General features: G+C 45.8%; 1 protein-coding gene across 1 annotated transcript in view; it reads left to right on the top strand.

The window, feature by feature from the left end:
- CELF5 (CUGBP Elav-like family member 5) overlaps positions 1–4,071 on the top strand; it is a 39,677-nt gene extending 35,606 nt beyond the window's left edge. The window contains exon 13 of the mRNA XM_061600650.1: positions 3,499–4,071. The gene's annotated coding sequence lies outside the window, so the exon portion shown is untranslated. The remainder of the gene's footprint in view (positions 1–3,498) is intronic.
- The last annotated feature ends 6,463 nt before the right edge of the window (positions 4,072–10,534 follow it).

A 10,534-nucleotide genomic window follows, 5' to 3' on the forward strand; every position in this document is an offset into this window, starting at 1 on the left:
CAAGGGAGCCACCACCTAAACGACCATGCCTCCCTCGGGTGGGACACATGGAGAAGGGTTTCTGATGGAGTCCACAGTGGCCGGGCTACTTCATACAGGGAGAGGGGGTCCTTGAAGTATTGTGGTCCGGATCCATATAGGGCTTTGAAGGTCCAAGCTTCCATGGAGGTTCTGTTTAGCTGGTGCACCTTCGTTGATGCACCTTTCCCCCATGAATTTGTCTCGTCCTTTAAAAAAACAAATCTGTCCAATTGTTTATTTAAAGCCAGCGGAGCTAGCAGTCCTAACTGCTTCACAACAGCTTTGCAAGATGAGATGCGCTGCCTTGCTGGACCTGCAGCCCTTAGTGGCCAGCCAGCTGTAGTGCTGTGAAGCAAAGCAGGATGGACAACACAGCCTGAACTTTGCCACCCTTCTGCCTGTCGTAAGCATCCTGTCAGCCAGTCCTTTCCTGGGTGTCTGTGTGTAGCCTTCACCCATTCCCATTCCTGCCCAGGAGTCACAGGGAATCTGTTGCCTTCCTGATGCAGTTGGACTCCAAGTGAAGACAAGTGGCTCTGATGTCTGTGGAATCTGCTCCAGGATTTAGTCTGAACTTTCAAGGAGCTGTCTACGGTTCTGAAACCTATTTCTCTTGTAGGTTCAGCACCTTGGACAGGACCTTAAGTCTGGTCTAAAATCCAGAGTGGATTCACTACCCCACATATAGAAGCCAGCAGTCTTCGCTCCCATCAGCCCCAGTGCTTAGGTATTATTATTACTATTATTACTATTACTACTGTTACTACCTGTCCTTCACCAGTGCATCCCAGGGCAGGTCATAACAATGTAAAATACATTATTTTTATCTACTTTATTTATAAAAAATATTCAGGTACAGCTACTCATAAAAGTTATCCAAGTGGTTTGCAACATAATATCAATACACGATAAAGCCATAGAAAAATTTAGAATCAGAAATAGCTAACTAATGACTGAGGAAAGATATCTTCTCAATGACCTGTGTAAGCCCGGCAATGTAGAAAAGTTTTCAGCAGGCACTTAAAAGTCAGGACAGCAGGTGCATTCCACAGGGCTGGGCAGAGGACACCAAAGGCTCAATTTCTTGTTGTCAAATCAGCCACATTGGGATGCCCTGTGATGTTCCTGCACATGATCTCAGTGATCGAGCTGGGATATGAGGGTTCAGGGGGTCCCCAAGGCATCCTGGACCTAAGTTGTTCAGGGCTTTGCAAATTAAAAACAGTTTAAAACAAATTACATTCACAACTACAGAGGGCCCTAAAATATCTCCCAAGTGTCAAATGCCTGGATTGGAGGAAGGGCAGGATATAAATTTAATCAATAATAATAATAATAATCTCCAGCATGATGGGGCTTGTTGACCAGAAACATCTCACCCCACCCAATTGTCCAAATTCTATTTCTCTGCCCCTCATTCCCTAGATTCCCACCCATTTCCCCTGATTTCAGCCACCCCATTTCCCATACCCCCTTGCACCCCCTCCCCATACAATCACACCCACCCTTTTTTGCAGCCCTACCTATATCAGATTTAAAGCACATTTAAAATACACACACAGCTTAGTTTCTGCTCCAGGAGATCCAACGTGCCAAGGGTAGCCAGTTGACCAAAAAAAGTATCTTTTTAAATATAGATATATATAGAGAGAGATAAGATAGATAAATATTGCTAACACATGATCTGTGGGGCTAGTCTGAAATATGCCAGGATCTTAATATATACTTAAAACATTCCTGTTTGTGTGTGTGTGTGTGTGAGAGAGAGAGAGAGAGAGAGAGAATGTGTGTGTCTCAAAGCATGTGTGGGAAATCTATGGGTCTCCGGCTGTCGCTGGACTACAACTCCCATGATCCCTGGCCACTGGCTATGCTGGCTGCTGAGAGTTGGAGTCTAGTGACGTCTGAAAGACCACAAGTTCCCCATGGCTGGACTAAAGCAGCATTCGGAGTGGTGGCAATCTTGCATTAGCAGTGGGATCTGTACCGACCAACTGCCGTGGATTTGACACCATCTCACGGCAAGCCAGCCGGCCCTCTGCAGCCAGGCTTCTATCAAAACCATTCTAGGCTTCTGCAAAGAGGGTTTGCAAAGTGGCTTTGTTCCTCCAGCCCAGATGGCTTAGATCAGGAATAGCCAACAGGTTTGCCTTCCGGACATTTTTGGACGACAACTCCCGTTGGCCCCAGCTGGAATTGCCAGGGGTCAAGGATTATTATTTATTGTGATTCATTTATTAAATTTCTTTCCCGCCTTTCCTCTTAGGAGGAACCCTGGGCAACAAACAGGTGATAAAACTATGAAACATCTATAAAACATCGTAAAAAAACCTTTTTTTAAAAAAAATATCCAAACAAAACGTCTTCTTTTTTAAAAAAAATCCTAAAAAACTATTCCACAACAGATGCAGACTGGGATAAGGTCTCTACTTAAAAGGCTTGTTGAAAGAGGAAGGTCTTCAGTAGCAGACTGGGATAAAGGTCTCTGCTTAAAAGGCTTGTTGAAAGAGGAAGGTCTTCAGTAGGCTCCAAAAAGGCAACAGAGACGGTGCCTGTCTAATCTTTAAGGGGAGGGAACTCCAAAGGATGGTGGCAGTTGCAGACCAGAAACATCTGGATGGCATCCACGCTGGCTGCCTCTGACTCACAGTGGCCTTCCAAGGGTTTGACAGAGGTGACAGGGCTTGGACCTTGAATCTTAGGCATCCAAACCAGGCTAAGAGCTCCATTCAAAGGGGCCCTCGACTTAACACCCTCTTACATTTGTGACTTCATCCTGATCACTGTGCAGGGTGGCTGCCTCTGTCCCCCCCCAATGCAGGGATAGCCAATAGGGCAGCCTTTTTCAACCAGTGTGCCTCCAGATGTTGTTGGACCACAACTCCCATCAGCCTCAGCCAGCATTGCCAATGGTCAGGAAAGATGGGAGTTGTGGTCCAACAACATCTGGAGGCACACTGGTTGGGAAAGGCTGCAATAGGGAGTCCCTCCAGATGTTGGACTACAACCCCCATCATCCGTAACCACGAGTCATGCGGGCAGGCGATGATGAGAATTTGAGTCCAACCATTTCCTCCACCACCCTGCCCTAATGTAACATCTGCGCAGGCGATACAGGTGGGCGAGAAATCCAATTCAGTTTGCATTTCAAGCCAAAATCTATCAGATTCGCACTTTCCAAAACAACATGAGAATCAAAAGATGGCTGTCCTTCGAAATTTGCCCTTTTCTGTATTTTGCAATGCGGTTCGCCAACCAAACAATATTTGCATAAATGCTTACGTTGGGGGTGGGGAGTGTGCATTAAAAAAATTGGATATATGAGTGAAAGCAACGTACAAAGATCATTATATGCCTGGAAATTGCTTGAAATTATGTGAACGTGGGCCAAAAACTGCCTGCAAAAATGTGATCACTGGGAGAAATTTGCACTTAAACGCTGGAGAATTTTCATGAGTTGTTTTTTTTTAATTGCAGATTGTTGCAGAAAGGTGGAGAACTGAATTTAAGACTGGGAAAACGAGAAAGTGAGAGAACCAGAACAGGCAGGTCCTTCCATCCCAGGTCTACTCTGAGTTGGACTTAACTGAACACTACCATTGACAGATCCTTCCGTGCCTAGGCGCTGTAGGGGATTTAAATGGTAGCCCTTTAGCAGTGTGTGTGTGTTTCTTTAGGGGGAGGGCTGCCATTTTTAAATTTCCCACACTGCTCTGGAGTGATGTGATTATGTCAGTGGCAAATGGTGAGAAACCAAAAATAGCGGCTCTCACACCTTCCCCCCGCAACTGGGGGCGGACGTGCTTAAATTTCCCAGAATGCCTTGGAATGATACGACATTCTTTGAGCAGGGAGGAAAAATGAAAATGGTAACAGCTCCCAGCACTGGGCAAGCTGTGGGGATGTTCTGGCCCTCCAGATGTTGCCGAACTTCAGCCCCAGCAAAGATGGCCAAAGACTAGAGAGGATGGGAGTTCAGCAAGATCTGGAGGAGCCAAAGGTTCCCCCACACCAGGTTTTAAAGGTTCAGAGCAGGCATCAGGGTGCTAAAGACTGGCCTGGGCCCTCCGTTCAAAACTTGTCCTTTGCCAATCTGGCGCCCTCCAGATGTTTTAGACTACAACTCCTGTCAGCCCAGGTGATAGGGAGTACATGACTGCAGCCCAAATACTGTACTTTTGGTGCAACATAGGAACAGAGGAAATTACAGCCCTCCAAACGTTGCTGGACTCCGGCCCCCATAATTCCTGGCACCAGCCCATGCTGGCTGAGTCCCACATCAGGAGGGCCACAAATCTCCCCCCATCCCTTTTAAGATCATTTAAAGACAAAAAGTCTGGATAAGATTAATTTGGGGGAAATCCCCAGGCGACCTCCAAAATTTCAGCAAGTTGGCTTTTTTAAAAAAAATAACAAAACCCATCACCGCAAAAAAAAGAGAGAGAGAGAGAGAAGGATTTAAGATGCAGACACCAAATGAATGAACAGATGGTTAGTGGGAGAGGTGTGTGTAAATTGGGAGAGTGAAACCTCGGTTCGTTTCTAGCAGCCTTATTAAAAACTGCAATTGCATTTAAAAGTTTTTTTTAAGTGATTTTTAAAATAGAAGATCACAGCTCGTGTGCGTGATTCTGCGGGGATGCAGAATGTCTGACAGGCCACAGGATTCAGCTTCCTGAGAACCTTAAGTTCTCTTTTTTGAAGGGAGGGAGAAACAAACCAGAGCAAGCTTCTAGTCCCTAATGTTACCAAAGTATTTTTGGAAGCATGTGGGCGAGGCCTGCTGAAATCTCAGGAACCAGTTCCAGTGGTTTTGGAAGGTGCAGAGGAAGAGGAAGACGGCACTTCGCAGGGCGATTGTGTTTTCTCGGAAGTAAAACCCGCTGCTTTCAGTGCAGCTTACTTCTAAGAAAGTGTCTGTAAGGATGGCAGCTCTGATATCCTTGTCCCTCCCATTGTTAGGGGGAAAACCCCCAGAGCAAACCATGCAAAAGAGCTTGAAGAACTGCAAAATGACCTATGCAAAATAACCTATGGCACCGTGTCTCCCAGGTCTGCACCCCACAGATTCCAGCTCCTCTTAGGGATAAAATTTGAAAAGGCTTTAGAACATATTACACCCAGCCTTGTTCATTTCAGGGCTCTTATTGTTGCTTAAAAACTAACTCCTATGCTCCATCTGAGTGGGAGCATCCTTGGTTCTCGCTGTGGCTTTGTCGTGAACTCCGTAGGCGTGGCCTGATCTCCTAGCCTCAGCCTTTCCATCTGCAAAACGGGGATAATCTACTCCCCATGGCAAGGGGGTGCGTCAGAGGGGCTCTGTCCATGGAGCCTCCATCTCTCCCAAAAGGAACCAAAGTGCCAATCTAGGCAGACTCAGTGGGGATTCTCCGCTTGGCTTCTTTGAACTGCACCCCCCACACACACACACACAAATCCCACCCGATATCAGAAAGAGCTTTCGAAAGAGCAGCTTGTTCCAAAAGGAATTTGCTGCTCAGCTCAGCAGGTGTGGGGTGGGGTTGCTTTTACTTATTTATTATTTGATTTACATCCTGCCTTTCCTCCCAGCAGGAGCCCAGGGCGGCAAGCACCAAATCTTGAGCCATCTTTCGCTGCCAGAGCTGATTGGCTGTGGCTCTCCAGGATTGCAGACAGGGAGTTCCTCCTAGCCCTACCTGGAGATGCGGCCAGGGATTGAACCTGGCCCCTTCTGCAGGCAAAGCAGGGGTCTGCTGTCAAGCTTATAGCTCTCCTCTGAAAAAACAAATAGAGAGAGAGTAAGATACTAGTCCTCATAGTTCCAAATACAGCGCCCATTTAAATAGGAAGCTGTTTGTATACTGAGTCAGACCATTGGTCCATCTAGCTCAGTATTGTCTACACTGACTGGCAGCGGCTCTCCAGGGTTTCAGGCAGGCAGTCTCTCCCAGCCCTCCCTGGAGAGGACTGAACCTGGGGCCTTCTGCATTCAAGACAGGTGCTCTGCCACAGAGCTGAGGGTGGGGCTCCCCAGAATACTTTCCGCAGTCCCGCCTGCAATTGTCACACTGGTCTAGCAGAACAGCCCAGAGGCGAAGGCTGCGATCCGAACACTCTTACCGGGGAAAGTAAGCCCCGTTGAACTCAATGGGGCTTGCTCAAAGGTCGGGTGCCCAGCGATGCCTCCTCCCCCTAATGAAGCACACCACTTTGCATATGGTATTTTATATGCCCGGATGCAAATTTAGAAATAATTGCTGTCACCGAAAGAGAAATGCCTCTCGCCATAATGGGGAGAAGACACCGGTCTCCTAGCTAGATGCTGCTGTCAATGGATAAATGTAGGGTTCCTTAGCTTTAAGCCGGATTGGGGCTGGGCAGCCCTCAGATAAACACCTTAAAATAGAGAACTGTCCTCTGTAAATAGGACACGTGGCCACCCTACACCCAGGAAACATGTTAGGACAGCAACCTTCTGCGCAGTCCTTTCAATGTTAACTCCAAAGAAAGTCTCACAGAGGACCGTGGACCTTGTAGCCTGTAGGATTGCACTGAACTCTAACTCAGTGCGACTTGCTTCTGAGTAGGCATGTATAAGATGGCACCAACACATGAACCACTAGAAGATTCCTCAGTCGCACCTCACTCTCACCTGCACGCTAGGTAGCCTTAACAAAGCAGGATTCCCTCTGCTGTCCAAAACCTGCAATGGGCAGTGTGTGTGTGTATGTGTGAGTGTGTTGATTAATACTGACCTACATTACAGGGTTGTTGTTAAGGGTGATGTGATGTGTGTGAGGTGCTTTGGATGCAAAAGAAAAGAAAAGAGCACTCAGTAAATCTCTGCATGATTAAAGGTCAATGCCGTTTTCTGAAGAGCTGCCATGGATCCAATTTCAGACCTTGCAGAACAGTTCCAGGCAGGGTTGAAATCTCAAGTTACTACATCTCATCGAGGCAGCATTTCCCTACCCTGGGGCCCCCAGTTTGAATCCAACTCCATTATAATTGTCTATCGCTTTTCCAGAGCTGGGGAGGGTGTGTGTGTGTTAATATTTCGTGTGTGCCTCTCAGAACGGCAGGAAAGAGACGGAGGGTGCGTGAAATGGTGTGAATGAGTTGTGAGTTTTTGTTTTCCTGAAGTCCACGTTTACAGCTGTAAATATTTTTTTTAATACTTAAAACTGTCAATTCTGTATGTGATTTGTACACTGTCGTTCTATTTCTGCTATGGAGTGATTTCATGATGGCTGATCCTTAATGTTGAACTTGAAAAAGAAATATATATATATCTATATATATAGATATACCTATAACTTCTTCCGCACACACACCAATTTTCCCTCTTTCCACCTGAAAAGGACATTCTGAAATATTGAGTGAGATGAAGAGGAAATTAACTACATGGATTGAGGGGTCTTTCTGTTCCACCTCTCCCCACCCTTTTCAGACACAATTATTGCTGCAAGAATTTCAAATGTTTGCAGGTGAAATATGCCAACAGATGTCCAGCTACTTGCTGTGGTCTTAAGAATCTGATGATTTTTCTTGAATTAAAAAAAAGGATTTATTTGAATGGACTGGAATGGAGTCTTGGTTGTTTCAGTTGGAAGAGTTTTCCTCTTAAGAGTTTTTTTTTTGTGGTTGTCCTTATTAGAGTTAAGCTACACTGAAAGTGGAGATGGGAGATAAAGTTGATTCTGTTTGCGTTGAAAGGCAACCTTTCTTAATTTGCAATTTCTGAAACAAGATGCAAATGGAAACGCAGCCATCCATCAAAATGGGCACTCTGAATCTTGCAATGCAGTGCTCCAGAAAAGGTAATAGGTACAGAAAGGTACTGAATTGGGGAAAGTGTGGATAAAAAATGCACCCTTTGCTGAAAATAACCTACAAAAACGCATGCTATTCGGGGAAACAGCTTTGCAAACGTGTATATTATTGGTGGTGGGGGGGAATCACACTAAAATGCTCATGAATTTTCATTAGGATTTTTTTTTAAAAATTGCAAACTGATGTGGAAGTGTAGAGAACTGAATGCAATATTGGGAAATTGAAAGCTAGAGAGAATCTGATATGGAGATATTCATTGCCACCCTGGGCTCCTGCTGGGAGAAAGGGCAGGATATAAATCAAATAATAATTAAAAAAAAACCAAAATCCATCCCTAGGACTTTTGGGGTAGGCAAGTGGAGTGCCGCACAGCAGAAAGATCCAGGGCCCAAGCGCAGAGGGGCCGGCTGACCACATTTTGGAGGAACTGAATTGAATTGAAACATTACCATCAAGAGCAGAGGCTTTTTTCCGACTGCATTCCTTTGCGGGCAACCTTATGGGGGCCACGTGTTAGTGGTGGGTGGGGAGGGATGCCTGAGTGAGCAGGATGACGGGTGCCCCTCTTCATTCCAGCCATGCAAAAGCTAGAGATTTCTACAGATACGCACATTTGGGTCCTTCACCCAGGCGATCAGGAGATAGGATCGGAGTTCAAGGGCATGCCCCAGCCAGTTGCCTGGGGAGAGTCCCGGGGGGCAAACAGAAAGGCTTGGAGGGCCAGATTTGGCCCAAGATTCCTCGTCCCCTCCTTTTGCTTTAAGATGTTTTAAAAGATATTTTGTTTTAATATATTTTAAAGTTTGTTTTTGAGATGCTTTAGAGCGTTGTAGTGCTTTGTTTTGCCCCCCTGGGAGGAAGGGCAGGATATAAATTTAATAAATAATAATAAAATGATCCCTGGCCTAAAGAGAAAGGGGGAGCATGTGAGATCATCAATGTCGGAGTTTAAAATTACTTAAGCACCCTGGCAGCTGGCTAAGGCAGACACCTTGCTCTACCTAACAGTAGGGCTGGTCTTGAGGAAGGGAGCACTTTAAAGAGACCTAGAAAGCAAAGAGATCCTAAGACTTTCAGGAGAGGGCGCTGATGACCACGGCCCTCTTCTCTCCAGGCAGGAGCCAATCAGCCCTTTGCTTGAAGTCACTTGACCTTAAGTGGTTAGGAACGAGTCTCCAGTAGAGGCAGATTTCTCCGCTGCCTGCAGAACCTTATCTGATCAATTGACCAACCGTCCTTGCAGGATCCGGTTGCCTGGATGAGGGAGGGTTTTTTTGTTTAGCTGAGTTTCAAAAACAGCATTTAAGAGGTGCCGTAATGGATCAGTTAGCGCCAGCTCTTTCCTGTTGCTGCTCCCGAGCACATGGTATGCCCAGATAGACTGTCGCTGAACACAGAGGTTCTACTTACTAGGGGAGACAGATTTCCAAGGCTTATAGGATCCACTTTGGTGGTGGTGTGTTGTTTTTGCTTTTTTAAATTAGAACCCAAATCCACCAACCAGAGTCGTGTGCAAAACTGTGGCTCGAGATTAAGGATGTGACGTCCAAGTGGATAAAAACCCAGAAAAATTAGGAATAAATTGAAAAACAAACCACATGTGTTTTTTCTCTCCATTTTTTCCAGGCCTTCATATTCTCTTCTTGAGGTGACAAAAACACCCGCCCAGCCAAGTTGGTAAACCGTCCCTGCAAGTGTGGCGTGCAGCCACTGTTAGCCACATTCAGAGTAGGCCCACTGAAATTAAATGGGGAAGAGCCATTGTTCAGTGGCTGAGTACCTGTCTTGCAAGAAGAAGGTCCCGGATACGAGCCCCGACGGCATCTCCAGGTAGGGCTGAGAAAGAACCTTGCCTGAAATCCTGGAGAGATGCTGCCAGTCTCTGTAAGCAATACTAAGCTAGATGGGCCAATGGTCTGACTTGGGATAAGGCAGCATCCTGTGTTCCTAAAGGCCATGATTAACTTAGGCCTGTACATTTCAACGGGTCTACTCTGAGTAGAACTTGGGGTGCTGCAGCCCTAAGCCTGGTGCAGGGCATTTTTTTAAGGAACTGTTACCGGGTGACCATTTTATCATTCCAGCGGCTTGCACGCAAAAGCCTCTCTGCTGTGTGCAAGCCGTGACATTTGGATTGAAACGAAAGTGGTTCAAACTATTTTTTTTAAAAAAGCAAGTGAATGCAGCCTTGTAAATGCATTGAGACAAGTTCACAAGCCTAGCAAAATCCTTACTAGCCTGCCTGCCCACCAGCAAATACATGAATTAAAAAGCAAATTAAAATTAAAAACGGCTGCTTACGATCCACAACCTGCTGTAGCAGGATTCTTAGGGGGGAAAGAACAAAAGATTAACGGAGAACCAGACATCGTAGTGCACAGGGAGAGAGATTTTGTTCAGACGTTTTGCAGACAGACGGGTCGGTTTTACAATAACTCGAATGATTGTGTAATGCGCCTCTACTGTTTTTATTCAATTTGACTAAAAATCATACCTCTAGTCAGGGTTTCAGTGGCTTCCAAATGTGAATTTATATCCTTGGTCATTTATTACGTTTTTTATGTGTCCCTTCCTGTCCATTCCGTGTCCATTTGGACACACAATTATTACTTAAAAATGCCTTGGCCTTGTGACGGGTGCAGATCTCCTTTGGGTTTAATTCTAAGATAACGTTGTTCAAGAAACACACAAGTCAAAA

This window comes from Rhineura floridana, chromosome 18 (assembly GCF_030035675.1).
Source record: "Rhineura floridana isolate rRhiFlo1 chromosome 18, rRhiFlo1.hap2, whole genome shotgun sequence".
In the NCBI taxonomy this organism is placed as follows: Eukaryota; Metazoa; Chordata; class Lepidosauria; order Squamata; family Rhineuridae; genus Rhineura; species Rhineura floridana.